The following is a 15,574-nucleotide window of genomic DNA, read 5'->3' on the forward strand; positions in this document are numbered from 1 at the left end:
TGCCCTATAAAACATATTTTGGAAGAAAAAGTCAAGAGTACCATAAGAGGGTAACAATGAAGAACAATAAAGAGACCTACCTGAATTTCTAATTTGTAAACATGCTGAATTCCATCTTGCAGAGAAACTCCACAATGTCCAGTATTAGACTTTCTTATAGCAAGTATGACTTTCAGTTACATATGCACAACTTTCAGGTTTTTGTAAGATTAAAAGTGTCTCAAAAGTATAAAACAAGAATTTAATTTATGTTTGGTGCTTTATTTCAAATTAAGATTTGGATCAATAGTATTAAAATCAAAGGTGCATTCCCTGTAATGGTGTATGAAGATTGTCACTGAGCACATTAAATGAAAAAATCATTTTACTGTTAAATCAAAAAAGTTTTACCCAGGTTTCCAAACTTTTCAAAACCTTTTCACATTAGTTGTTTAAAAAAGAAAAGAGATTCCCTGTCAACTAAGTCTATTATTTTCATTCCTGCTGTTTATTTTCTATTACTTCTACCCTTTATTATTACTTACTGTTTATTTATTACTTTTTACTTATTATTTTCTTGCACTTTATTACTGTGGAAGATAGAATGTTTCTGAGTTAGTAGCATTACAGATAGTGACAAGCACTAAATAAAAAGCATATTTTAAGAACTTCTTACCCTTCAATGAAATATTTTTATTTCTAAAGTTATTTTTAAGAAATTTTAACTCATTCAATTTCCCATGACAGCACAGACAGGAGACTGCTAGGAGGCTAAACAAACAGATGCCTATTGTGTTACCAAGAAAGCAAAATAATTTCTGTTTCAATAAAAGATTTTAAGCCTATTAAAAATTACACATTTCCTCTCAAACTGATAGGATACTTTCAAGTATTGAAAGCTTCATTCCTCCTAATTTTGTTACCTTTTCAGAGCAAGATATAATTCTTTAGACATCAATGTTCACAATTTTCCAGGTTGGCAAAACCATACACTTAGATGATGAACAAGAAAGTCTTACATTTTTGAAATAAGAATTTATTTACCTTTCCATGTTTTTCTAATTTGATGTAGATTTCCATTTTCCCAAGCCAAATTTCTGACAGCAAGCAAAACTATAATAAGTTGAGTATTTATTCTTAAAATTTATCTCTTCCTCAACATCTAAAACTCTCCAATTCTACAGTGTTTAAGAATAGAAACAGTTGGTTACAGTCAAATTGTTGAACATCTTTCATGTTTCAAAATATACTTCATGTTGGAATATTGAAAGGGTAGAAAACATCAGTATTCATAATTGAAACAGTCAACCTACCTTACACATTGATTGGATAATGGTCTGCTGTGAATGCTTTGTTTTATTTTAAGAACCCAAATTTTAAACTACCACAGATTTTAAGATACTAAAGAATCTTATAAAATTACTACTTGATTTTTCTTTTAACAAAATCACAAAAGAGCAGGGCTGGGAATATGGCTCAGTTGGTAGAGTGCTTGCCTTACAAACACAAGAACCCAAATTTTAAACTACCATTTTATTTTAAGATACTAAAGAATCTTATAAAATTACTATTTGATTTTTCTTTTAATGAAATCACAAAATATCAGGGCTGGGGATATAGCACAGTTGGTAGAGTGCTTGCCTTGCAAACACAAGGCCCTGGGTTCAATCCCCACTACCACCAAAAAAAAAAAAAAATACAAAATAATTTTCTGACCAATCTTTAAATTTCTATGGAACCTTGAAACCAAAAAGAAGCTAAAAAGATGAGTTTCACGTTCTCCGATCATAATACAATTAAAAAGAAAATCAATTTACATTCTACTGTAGATCAGGAAACATGCAAACACAGATCCAGTAATGTAAGTCACATTTTTCTCTCCTTAAAAGTTTAAAAGTCAGTTCCTAAACTCTTTCTTTTAAACCTTAAACTCACTACTTATTTTTTATGGAGTCAATAAATGAGGTAGATGGAATATATCAAAATATGTCACAAAAACACAATATATCCAATGTATATTTAAAAAGAAAATTTTAAAAAAGTAAGCAAACTTAACATCAAAGATTGGAAAAACAATATACACAGGTGGAAAATAGGAACTGAAAGAACAAAATAAAAAAAAATGAAAAACAACAGTAAACTGAACCCAAGAAAAAGAATTTCCTTAAAATCATTTTCTAAAATCCCTTTGCAATAGAAGATACAATAATAATCTAAAAAAGGATTCACTTCTTTCGTAGAAGATGCTAATGTCTTTAAATAAAATGCTAGTGAAAGGAAATAATGCATAACTTCAGTTTTTATAGGTATATAAATCATATTAAATTATTAAAATATTGCATTGTACTCCAGCCCTACAGAATCAAATTTGCAATTTTTCTGGAGTTGTCAAATAAAATAAAACTGATTCTTGATGATTAGACTTGGCATCACTTACTACTTTAAACAATAATCTTTCCAAAGTTAAATGGCCAAAAGTAGAGGAGGTCCCACAAAGCAATCAATTTTATCCTTTTGTTACAATGAAATACACCAAGTTAAAATGATGTAGAAAACTGCAGGTCCAACTAAGAAGTTCTTTTTTTTTTATTGTAAACAAATGGGATACATGTTGTTCCTCTGTTTGTACATGGCATAAAGGCATACCATTTGTGTAATCATAAATTTACATAGAGTAATGTTCTTTGATTCATTCTGTTATTTTTCCCTTCCCCCCACCCCTCCCAACCCTCTTTTCCCTCCAAACAGTCCTTCCATCCTCCATGCGCGCCCCCGTCTCTAACCCTAACTATAACCTAACACTAACATTTCCCTCCCCCCATTATGTGTCATCATCCACTTATTAGTGATATCATTCGTCCTTTGGCTTTTTGAGATTGGCTGATCTCACTTAGCATAATATTCTCCAATTTCATCCATTTGCCTGCAAATGCCATAATTTTATCATTCTTTATGGCTGAGTAATATTCCATTGTATATATATACCACAGTTTCTTGATCCATTCATCAATTGAAGGACATCTAGGTTGGTTCCACAGTCTGGCTATTGTGAATTGAGCAGCTATGAACATTGATGTGGGTGTACCTCTGTACTACGTAGTACGCTGATTTTAAGTCCTTTGGGTATAGGCCAAGGAGTGGGATAGCTGGGTCAAATGGTGGTTCCATTCCAAGTTTTCTAAGGAATCTCCACACTGCTTTCCAGAGTGGCTGCACTAATTTGCAGCCCCACCAGCAATGGATGAGTGTACCTTTCTCCCCACATCCTCGCCAAAACCTGTTGTTGCTTGTATTCTTGATAATCATCATTCTAATTGGGGCGAGATGGAATCTTAGGGTGGTTTTGATTGGCATTTCTCTTATTACTAGAGATGATGAACATTTTTTCATATGTTTGTTGATTGCTTGTAGATCTTCTGTGAAGTGTCTATTCATTTCCTTAGCCCATTTGTGGATTGGTTTATTTGTATTCATGGAGTAGAGTTTTTTGAGTTCTTTATAGATTCTGGAGATTAGTGCTCTATCTGAAGTATGATTGGCAAAGATTTTCTCCCACTGTGTAGGCTATTTCTTTGCATTGCTGATAGTTGCCTTTGCTGAGAGAAAGCTTTTTAGTTTGAATCTATCCCAGTTATTGATTCTTGCTTTTATTTTTTGTGCTATGGGAGTCCTGTTAAGGAAGTCTGATCCTAAGCTGGCATGTTGAAGATTTGGACGGACTTTTTCTTCTATAATCTGCAGGGTCTCTGATCAGATTCCGAGGTCCTTAATCCATTTTGAGTTTAGTTTCGTGCATGGTGAGAGATATGGGTTTAGTTTCATTTTGTTGCATATGGATTTCCAATTCTCCCAGCACCATTTGTTGAAGAGGCTATCTTTTCTCCATTGCATATTTTTGGCACCTTTGTCTAGTATGAGAAAATTGTATTTATTTGGGTTTGTGTCCATGTCCTCTATTCTGTACCATTGATCTACCTTTCTATATTGGTACCAATATCATGCCGTTTTTTTGTTTTTTTTTTTTTTTCATTCCGATTGAGCTATCTCCCCAGTCCACCATGTCATTTTTGTTACTATTGCTTTGTAGTAGAGTTGAAGATCTGGTATTGCAATACCACCTGTTTCACTCTTCCTGCTAAGGAGTGCTTTAGCTATTCTGGGTTTCTTATTTTTCCAGATGAATTTCATAATTACTTGCTCTATTTCTGTAAGGTAAACCATTGGGATTTTAAATGGAATTGCATTGAATTTGTATAGCACTTTAGGTAGTATGGCCATTTTGACAATATTAATTCTTCCTATCCAAGACATGGAAGACATTTCCATCTTCTAAGGTGTTCTTTAATTTCTTTCTTTAGTATTGTATAGTTGTCAGTGCAGAGGTCTTTCACCTCTTTTGTGAGATTGATTCCCAAGTATTTTATTTTTTTCGAGGCTATTGTGAATGGGGTAGTTTTCCTAATTTCTCTTTATCACTTATGTATAAAAATGCGTTGGATTTATGAGCATTGATCTTATAACCTGCTACCTTACTGAATCCACTTATGAGTTCTAAGAGTTTTCTGGTGGAATTTCCAGGATCCTCTAAATATATAATCATGTCATCAGTGAACAGGGATAGTTTAAGTTCTTCTTTTCAATTCGTATCACTTTAATTTCTTTGGTTTGTCTAATTGCTCTGGCTAGAGTCTCAAGAATGATGTTGAATAGAAGTGGTGAAAGAGGGCATCCCTGCCTTGTTCCAGTTTTTAGGGGGAATGCTTTCAGTTTTTCACCATTTAGAATGATATTAGCCATGGGCTTAGTATAAATGGCCTTTATAATGTTAAGGAATGTTCCCACTATCCCTATTTTTTCTAGTGTTCAGAGCATGAAGGAGTGCTGTATTTTATCAAATATTTTTTCTGCATCTATTGAAATAATCATGTGATTCTTGACTTTAAATCTATTGATATGGTGAATTACATTTATTGATTTCCGGATGTTGAACCAACCTTGCATTCCTGGGATGAAACCCACTTGATCATGGTGCACTATCTTTTTAATATGTTTTTGTATGCGATTTGCTAAAATTTTGTTGAGAATTTTTGCATCGATGTTCATTAAGGATATTGGTCTGAAATTTTCTTTCCTTGATGAGTCTCTATCTGGTTTAGGTATCAGTGTGATATTGGATTCATAGAATGAGTTTGGGAGGGTTCCCTCCTCTTCTATTTTATGGAATACTTTGAGAAGTATTGGAATGAGCTCTTCTTTAAAGGTTTTGTAGAACTCGGCTGAGAACCCATCTGGTCCCGGACTTTTCTTTGTTGGTAGGCTTTTGATGACTTCTTCTATTTCAGTACTGGAAATTGGTCTATTTAAATTGTGTATGTCTCTAGAAACCTGTTGATGTCTTCAAAATTTTCTATTTTGTTGGAGTATAGATTTTTAAAATTGCTTCTAATTATGTTTTGTATTTCAATCCTGTCTGTTGTGATATTTCCTTGTTCATTCCGAATTTTAGTGATTTGGGTTCTCTCTCGTCTTCTCTTTGTTAATGTTGCTAAAGGTTTATTAATTTTCTTTATTTTTCAAAGAACCAACTATTTATTTTGTCAATTTTTTGTATTGTTTCAATTTCTTTGATTTCAGCTCTGAGTTTAACTATTTCCTGTCTTCTACTACTTTTGGTGCTGGTCTGTTCTTCTTGTTCTAGGGCTTTGAGCTGCAGTGTTAGGTCATTTATTTGTTGAGTTTTACTTCTTTTATTAAAAGCACTCCATGAAATAAATTTCCCTCTAAGTATGGCTTTCATAGAGTCCCACAGATTGTGAAACGGTGTTTCTTTGTTCTCATTTACCTCTAAGAATTTTTTAATTTCCTTCCCAATATGTTCTGTTATCCATTCATCATATAATAGCATATTGTTTAATCTCCAGATGTTGGAATAGTTTCTGTGTTTTACTCTTTCAGTTATTTCTATCTTCAATCCATTATGATATGGTAGAATACAAGGTAGTGTCTCTATCTTCTTGTATTTGCTAACATTAGCTTTGTGGCATAATATATGGTCTATTTTAGAGAAGGATCCATGTGCTACTGAGAAGAAAGTGTATTCGCTCTTGGTTGGATGGTATATTCTGTAAATGTCTGTTAAGTCTAAATTATTGATTGTGTTATTGAGATCTATGGTTTCTTTGTTCAATTTTTGTCTGGAAGATCTGTCCAGTGGTGAGAGAGGCGTGTTGAAATCACCTAGTATTATTGTGTTATGGTCTATTTGGTTTCTGAAATTGAGAAGGATTTGTTTGACATACATGGATGAGCCACTGTTTGGGGCATAGATGTTTATGATTGTTATATCTTGCTGATTTATGCTTCCCTTAAGCAGTATGAAATGACCTTCTTTATCCCTTCTGACTAACTTTGGCTTGAAGTCCACATTATCTGAAATGAGCATGGATACTCCAGCTTTTTTGCTGAGTCCATGTGCATGGTATCTTTTTCCCCATCCTTTCACCTTTAGTCTATGGGTATCTTTTTCTATGAGGTGAGTCTTTTGTAGTCAACATATTGTTGGATCTTTCTTTTTAATACAATCTGCCCGTCTATGTCTTTTGATTGATGAATTCAGGCCATTAACATTCAGGGTTATTTTCGAGATATGATGTGGTTTCCTGGTCATTTGGTTCATTTTTTAAATTTTACTTATTTATTTATTTGACACGACCTGTTTCCGCCTTTATTTGACAATTCCTTTAGGATAATTCCTCCCTTTGCTGATTTGCTTCTTTGTTTTTCATCTCTTCCTCATGGAATATTTTGTTGAGAATGTTCTGTAATGCTGGCTTTGTTTTTGTAAATTCTTTTAGCTTTTGTTTATCATGGACGGATTTTATTTCATCGTCAAATTTGAAGGTAAGTTTTGCTGGGTATCAGATTCTTGGTTGGCATCCATTTTCTTTCAGGGCTTGAAAAATGTTGTTCCAGGCCCTCTAGGTTTTAGGGTCTGGATTTATAAATCTGCTGATATCCGTATTTGTTTCCCCCTGAATGTAATTTGGTTCTTTTCTCTCACAGCTTTTAAAATTCTGTCTTTATTTTGTATGTTATGTATTTTCATTATAATGTGACTTGGTGTGGTTCTGTTGTAATTTTGTGTATTTGCAATCCAATAAGCCTCTCGAACTTGATTTTCCATTTCATTCTTCAGATTTCGGAAATTTTCTGATATTATTTTATTGAATACATTTTTCATTCCTTTGGTTTGTTTCTCTGTGCCTTCCTCAATCCCAATAATTCTTAAATTTGTCCTTTTCATGATATCCCATAGTTCTTGTAGATTCTGTTCATGATTTCTTACCATCTTCTCTGTTTGTTCAACTTTGTTTTCAAGGTTAAATATTTTGTCTTCAATGTCTGAGGTTCTGTCTTCCAGGTGTTCTATCCTACTGGATATGCTTTCTATGGAGTTCTTAATTTGGTTTATTGTTTCCTTCATGTCAAGGATTTCTGTGTGTTTTTTTTTTTCAATATCTCTAACTCTTTATTGAAATGATCTTTTGCTTCCTGTATTTGCTCTTTTAACCATTGATTGGTGCAATCATTCAATGCCTGCATTTACTCTTTCATCTCATCATTCAGTGCTTGCATTTGCTCTTTCATCTCATCATTTGCTTCCCTGATCATTTTAATTATGTATATTCTGAACTCCTTTTCTGTCAGGTCTTCTGCCATGCTGTCATTGGGTTTTATTGATGTAACATCTAGATTTGTTCGTGGCATTTTCTTTCCTTGTTTTCTCATATTGTTCAGGTAACAGTGGACCGCTGAGATATTGCAGATTTCCTCTATTGACTTACAATGTCCCTGAAGATTTCTATATATATCTCCTCTTAGCCTTCAGTAGGCTGAAGTCTTGGAGGAAGTTGATAATGTGGTGCTTCACAAGGAAGCTGCCTCTCTAGGAGTGGTGGCCTTCAGGTGGGGTATACTCCCTGCTAGTGGGCAGAGGTGCCTGCACTTGTTGAGCAATGGTTATCCAAAGGGGAACTAGGCTGCGGGCTGAGGCAAGGCCTGTTTGGGCCTGTGTCTCTGGTTTTACCATCCTTGTGGGGAAACCTCACCTGGCAGGGAAGACTCACCCAGTGTGGAGGTCTTGCTGGTCAGTTCCCCTTCTAGAATTTCCCCTCAATTTACAGCTACCACCTGGGCTGGGCTGCCTTCCTCTGCAAATTTCCCAGAGGCCCGGCCCTACCTCCTGGGCCTGTGAGCCTCACCCTTCACAGATGTATCTCCTTAGGCTGCCCCTCCTCAGAGAATCTGCCCACAGTCCTGGAACCTTCCCTCCACCCCTAAGCATGTCTCTGTGAGGCTCTTCCACCAAGAAGCCTCCTAGATCCTGGGACCCTGCTCTGCACCTAATCGCCTGGCTATGCGGCCCCTCCTCTGAGCAGCCACCTTGGGCCCCGTACAATTGCTCTGAGTCCCAGAGACCTGCGGCATGCCTCTTCCTCCTGACAGCCGCCCGGTGTTCTGGTGCGGTCAGTAGGAGTCCAAGCAACTCACTGCATGCCTCCTCCTCCCACCAACCACCCGTAGCCCTGGGCAATCACTCCAAGTCGAAGTGACCCACCCCGTTCCTCCTCCTTTTCCTGGTAACCCCCCCTGGGTGTTCAGGAGTGGTCGTTCTGAGTGGCTCTTAATCCACGGTACCCGCTGCATGCCTCCTCTGGGCAGCCGCCTGGAGTTCTGGTGCAGCTACTTGAGACCTAGCTACCCACCGTGCTTCTCCTCCAGGCAGCCCCCCTGTGTTCAGGAGCGGTCGCTTTAAGTCCAAACAACTCACCAATCGCCTCCTCCTCTGAGCAGCCGCCTGGAGCTCTAATGCAGTCACTGCGAGTCCAAACGACCTGCCGTGCTCCTCCTCCTCCTCCTCCTACTCCTCAGTGCCAGCCCCAGTGTTCAGAAGTGGTCTGAGTCCAAACAGCTCACCATGTAGCTCCTCCTCTGGCAACCGCCTGTAGCTCTGGTATAGTCACTCCAAATACAAGTGGCCACACTCCTCCTCCTCCTCCTCAGTGCAGGCCCTGGTGTTTTGAGTCCACACAGCTGTCCTCACCTCTCCTCCCCAGTGCAGCCACCAGAGCCCCAGTGGTTGCTCCGAGTCCCAGCACTGTGCTGAGCATCCTCCTGTACGTCACTTCCAGTTGTCCACGTTCACTGCTCCAGTGGGGAAGGGGTGTCTCACCAGGCAGCTCTACTTCACAAAGTTCCCTGCCTTCTGGGACTACTGCCCCATCTGGGACGCCTCCTCAATGGGAGAGACTCACCTAGCTGCTTTGAGTTGGTCCCAAGTCTCTCAATATCTCCTCTTTTGAATCCTGAGTCCTGGAGCAACATGAACTGCAGCCACCCTCTAGTCTGCCATCTTGAAACCTCCTAAGAAGTTCTTAATTCAAATCTCAAAAACTAAAACTCTAGTCATAGGTACTATACTACTACATGACTGAAAAACTGCTTCTGTTTGCTTTTATTGTTACCTTTTTGCCTTATGTATATGATGCTTTTCATGAAAAACATTATATTAGAAAAATGAAGTTTTAAAACCATCATATACTACCTACCCAGGTACTGTCTTGTATGTAATTAATTATTTACTAAATTCTTTCTTTCTACTACCAATAGTTGTGCAGAATAATGAAGCAAAACTATAAGATACAATAATTTCTAGAAACAAATGAAGATTTTTACTTCAGTATGGAAAATGTGGCCAGCAGCCCACTCTGTGGTACATGATAGCCTGATTCCAATAATTTTTCACTTTATATTAAACTTTACAAAGTTAAGAAACTATAATAAAATAACATTATTTTCTTGTACATGTGTGGTCTTCAGATGTTTAAACTTACAAACATGGAACTACTGCACTTTCAACTTAAATTTTAAGTTTTGGGTCATCTTTTACTGAGGGAAAATAACACTATGTTAAAAACAAGCATAAGCCAATATGAACAAAATAATGAGTATCCATGAAAAAAAATGTATATATAGTCATTGTCTATAACAAAGAGAAGTTCAGGAGAAGACATGACTGACCTAGAAACCTTTTCTTCTTAGTAGTAGGAAAATGTTCTTACTCATTTTTGTATCTTAAGCAAATACTAGAATGCCCTTAATATGAAGTACACTTTGGTCTAGTGGTGATCATGACAAAAACAATGCAGTTTTCTTTAAAGATTATGCCAGCGAAAAAAAATAGGTTATATAAGTGATTGACTATAAATTAATTGTTGGAAAGATGAAACACAACTATACAGTGTAAGGAGTAACTTGAAAAGGATACATGAAAGACTTAAGAACCATTCTTCAGAGAATCAAAATTAATGACATTAGAATATACTGAAACTTTTTTTTTTTTAAAGTAACTGGTTGGAAATAATCAACTGTGTATTTCAGCTAGTAGAGGGGATTTTTAATGTTCCTAACACAGAGAAATAGTGAATATTTAAGGTGATAGATATGCCAGTTAATCTCATCTAATTAGCACACATTAATACATGTATTGAAATGTCAAAATACCAAATAAATGTATAAAATTATGTGCCCATTAAAAAGATATTCATATATAAACAAAAACAATTCTTATACTGCAATTATGAAGTTAAATTTGAATAACCAGTCTCTAATATAAACAGCACTACTGAATTCCACCAATGCAAGCAGGTGGAGAATTCAAGCAAAAGGCAGTTACATTAATGAACTATCAGATTTTAATTCAAAGAGTAAAGCATACTGCAATATCCCCACATTTTAAACCCTGAATAGTAATTACTATAATTAATAAATTTTAAATGGAATATTTAGAAAAATGTGATTGCATTTTTATCTGCTGAACACAAGATTAACAATAGATATAATCACTAGCTTATTTACATGCTCTCCAGTGGAAATTATTCAGAAAACAGAAGACAATACTCATTTATTCAACATTTAGCAAGCACGTTAGTTGCTGAGCATACAGTGAAGAAGACACACATGATCCCCACTTTCATGAGTTCACAATCTAGAATGAGTTGCACCTTATTTTTAAACCTTTGAAAGTTGCATGAAAACAAAAATAATAGCTTAAAAAGGTACAGTGAACTTTGTATTTTAATATAATATAAAATTTCCCTTAATTCTGCTTTCCAGACAAAAAAACAATCATTTTTCTGATAGTTCATTGTTCTAAGAAAATACTTCACTTTTTGACAGTCCATGAAAATTCCTATTCTGATAGCTCTTACAGCAAAAGCACATGAACGCTAAAAGTATACATACACAAGATAAGTTACAACTTGTAATAGTTCCTCCTATAATTCAGTGTACTTTGTAAGCAGTAGCAAGTGTAACAAGAGAGTTCTAGCTAGCTTTTTTTCTAGCAACATAATTCATACATCACAGTCATGAAACTGTATTAATAAGGTGGAGATGCATTTCCAAGTGAAGAATATGCTGAGGTTCTACAGGTGCCATGATAAGGTGAGTATGTATTGAAAAACACTGTGGACAGCAGAAAGTTACTTCAAACACCCATTTCCCTCCCTGTGAGAATTACTTAATTGTTCTGTTTGACAACAATGTGTTCTGCTTGTTGACATGTGGAGACAGAAGAGACTGAAAACCTCAATTTTACTCACCATTTTTTTCTTACAAAAATTATCAATATAGGGATGAGAAATCCACACAGTGGGGAGAAATAAGCACTTCTAATGTGCTAATATTTAATTTTAATATAATGACACAAATGTTCATATATAGAGTTTCATTCTATTGATGTTACACTTAAAAGTGTCATAAAACTTGTACTGAGTATGCCATTATTGGAAATGCAACAAAACTCAGATGAATTCTCACTATTGGCATATAACATTTCCCATTAGTTTAATATTTAACTGTGTTAAGAGAATCCTTCATTTATTATGAGCCATATATAAGTATTACATAATACTTCCCAATCCAGTAACCAGTATCTTTAATATGAGACATGATTACTAAATATAACATTGTATCCTGGATGGGATTCTGGGACAAAAATGGTTGGTAGTAAAAAGCTAGTGAAAGCTGAATAAAATATGGAGTTTACTAAATAGTAATGTACCAATATTGGTTCTTAGTTGTACAAAATGTATTAAAGTAACCTTCTACTAATAGGAATAACTGGGTATGTGGTGAAATCACTGTATTACCTTTGTAATTTCTCTGCTAATCTAAAATTAAAACAGTTTAATTAAATAGAAAGTCAATGGGAAGGATGAAGTTAACAAAAGGAGACTGAATACAAAAGAGTTTATAGGTATAACAGATATTTCAATAACCCTGAGCAGATGAGATGGGAAAAAATGGCAACACAATTGAAAAGAAGAGGGTAAGTGCAGACAGATTTTCATGATTGTTATTCAGAAAATGGGGGAGTTTCAGGATTACAGTATTTGGTTTTTCTATTATGTAGAAGAAATCAGCTCCTTGCTTAGAGTAAGACAGTGCTATATACAAAACTGAGTGTCCACTTGAGGTAGATGACCATGGATTTAGAGTAGATCCCATCAGCTTTCCCTGTCACTCTCTCAAGCAAAAATGAATTCTAGGATTAATTTTCTTAATTCCCATCTAAGACAAAGGGTAAGTTGTGCATGGAAACTTGAATTCTCAATATATGTGAAGAATATTTGTTTTTACCCAACTGCTTTCCATTCATTCTTAACCTCACCCTTGATCTTTGTACATGAAGTCTAAGGTTCAGATTTCTATTTTGAAGAGTAGACTTCACTGAGAAAAAAAATCTAATTTTAGATACATAATGAATACAGAATCTATGTAAACTTGAATGCTAATTGTTGTGAAAAATAATTATCTTTTCCCATCCCTTTTCCCTTAACCCACTCTTTTGCCTACTTCCCACCTTCAAATATAAACACAATGTAAAGATTTTTAGGAAGCCGTCTGCGCACGTTGGCGTGACTAGGCGGCGGCAGTGCTGGGACCATGTCATTGGAGGTGACCAGGGTGACTGCAGGGATGGTGCTAGGCTTTTATGGCAGTAGGAAAAGAATCATTTCCTACCATTTATATAGATTCACAAAAAGAAAATGAGAGGTGGGACATTATTTCTAAATCACAGATGAAGAACATTAAAAAATTGTGGCATGGGGAGCAAATGAAGAGTGAATCCCGGGAGAAGAAAGAGGCAGAAGATAATTTACGAAAAGAAAAGAACCTGGAAGAAGCAAAAAAGATTACCATTAAAAATGATCCAAGTCTTCCAGAGCCACAATGTGTGAAGATTTGTGCATTAGAAGGGTATAGAGGCCAGAGAGTAAAGGTGTTCAGCTGGGTCCATAGGCTGCATAGGCAAGGAAAGAATTTAATGTTTGTGGTATTGCGAGATGGTACAGGTTACCTTCAGTGTGTCTTGTTGGATTAGTTGTGTCAGTGTTATAATGGAGTAGTCTTGTCTACTGAGAGTAGTGTTGCTGTATATGGAATGCTAAATCTTATCCCAAAGGGCAAGCAGGCTCCAGGAGGCCACGAGTTGAGTTGTGACTTCTGGGACCTTGTGGGGCTGGCCCCTGCTGGAGGAGCTGATAACTTAATCAATGAAGAATCTGATGTTGACGTCCAGCTGAACAACAGACACATGATGATCCGAGGAGAAAATATGTCCAAAATCCTAAAAGCACGTTCTGTGGTCACCAGGTGCTTCAGAGATCACTTCTTTGAAGGGGGTACTGTGAAGTTACTCCTCCAACGTTGGTACAGACACAGGTAGAAGGTGGCGCCACACTCTTCAAGCTTGACTATTTCGGGGAAGAGGCATTTTTGACTCAGTTCTCTCAGTTGTACCTGGAGACTTGCCTTCCATCCTTGGGAGATGTTTTTTGTATTGCACAGTCATACAGAGCAGAACAGTCCAGAACACAAAGGCACCTGGCTGAATATACTCACGTGGAAGCTGAGTGCCCTTTCCTGACCTTTGAGGATCTCCTGAAGAGATTGGAGGACTTGGTTTGTGATGTGGTAGATAGAGTCTTAAAATCACCGGCAGCAAGCATAGTGTATGACCTCAACCCAAACTTTAAATCTCCCAAACAGCCTTCCAGATGAATGAACTACTCAGATGCTATTGTATGGCTAAAAGAACACAATATAAAGAAAGAAGATGGGACTTCGTATGAATTTGGAGAAGATATCCCAGAAGCTCCTGAGAGACTGATGACAGACACCATTAATGAACAAATCTTGCTGTGTCGATTTCCTGTGGAGATCAAGTCCTTCTATATGCAATGATGTCCAGAGGATTCCCGCCTTACTGAATCTGTCGACGTGTTGATGCCTAATGTTGGTGAGGTTGTGGGAGGCTCAATGCATATCTGGGATGGTGAAGAAATACTGGCAGGTTATAAAAGGGAAGGAATTGACCCCACTCCTTATTACTGGTATACAGATCAGAGAAAATATGGTACATGTCCTCACGGGGGATATGGCTTGGGCTTAGAACGATTCTTGACTTGGATTCTGAATAGGTATCACATCTGAGATGTGTGCTTGTACCCTCGATTTGTCCAGCGCTGTAAGCTGTAACTCATTCCTCCTGAAATGTGAATGTGAAGAATGGTCGCAAAAGGAGCAGTCTGCCTCATTAAATAAAAACAAAAAGCCAAATTGTCCCATGTTTGTTCCATTGGATATAGCTTTCCCTTTTTTATTCCCACGGCCATAAAACCATAAAATGTAGTCCACATTACTTGAACATCAAGGGACATTGATATCATTTTAAGAAAAAATATCCATTACAAAATCTGGGAAAATATGTGGCATGTAACTCTGTAGTTATGAATACATTTCAGCATTTTATCCAGTTAGAGTAATTGTGTTAAATATGCCACACATAATTAAACAGTTTTTAATTAAGGTCAAAGGTATCCCAAAAGCTTAATCTTTCTGTACTTTTAAATGTAACTGGAATTCTTTAATTTATATCATTTTATTGTGTCATTGAGTTAAAACACATCTGTGGGGGCAGATCGCATTGTTGCTTAAAGATTTGCTAGTGTTAAAGTGCAATACAGGAGTAGATCCTGGAATCCAATGAATACATTGTTTGGCATCAGTAAATCTTTTCTGAATCCACATAGCTGCTTTTCATTTTGAGGCATATGAATTGATATGGAAGAATTTGTAAAAATGGAATTTTTAAATTAAAATTTAAAGGGAGCATAATTGTTGGGGAGGGGGTGATATTTAAATGAATGACAACATCTCTTACAGCATTATTGTAAGGTAAAGGGGTAGACCGAGCTTCCTTCTTTCCTGATGATTCTTATAATTAAAAATATATTCCAAAAGAATTTGGCAGGTCAACTCTTAACAAAACTGTAAGTAACTATGTCCTTAGAGCTGCCATGTCCTTAGAGCTGGTCTGTGCTACTTACACACTTCACAGCAGGCTTATTGAATGGCTTCACAGCAGATTTAGTTAATTTCTTCCTCAAATGCATGCCTTGTATTCTCAATAGGCTGTATTTTCCCAGCAATCAATAAATGAACACTCATTAAAAACTCAAAAAAAAAG

The 15,574-nt window shown here is 36.3% G+C and overlaps 1 pseudogene across 1 annotated transcript; it reads left to right on the forward strand.

Annotated features, from left to right (window-relative positions):
- The first annotated feature begins 13,036 nt into the window (after window positions 1-13,036).
- LOC306652735 (asparagine--tRNA ligase, cytoplasmic-like) lies at window positions 13,037-14,630 on the forward strand (annotated as a pseudogene). Its single transcript has one exon. The product of its transcript is annotated as an asparagine--tRNA ligase, cytoplasmic-like (transcript).
- The last annotated feature ends 944 nt before the right edge of the window (window positions 14,631-15,574 follow it).

The sequence above is a fragment of the Sciurus vulgaris genome (genome assembly GCF_902686455.1).
Source record: "Sciurus vulgaris genome assembly, contig: HiC_scaffold_560_arrow_ctg1, whole genome shotgun sequence".
Classification (NCBI taxonomy): Eukaryota; Metazoa; Chordata; class Mammalia; order Rodentia; family Sciuridae; genus Sciurus; species Sciurus vulgaris.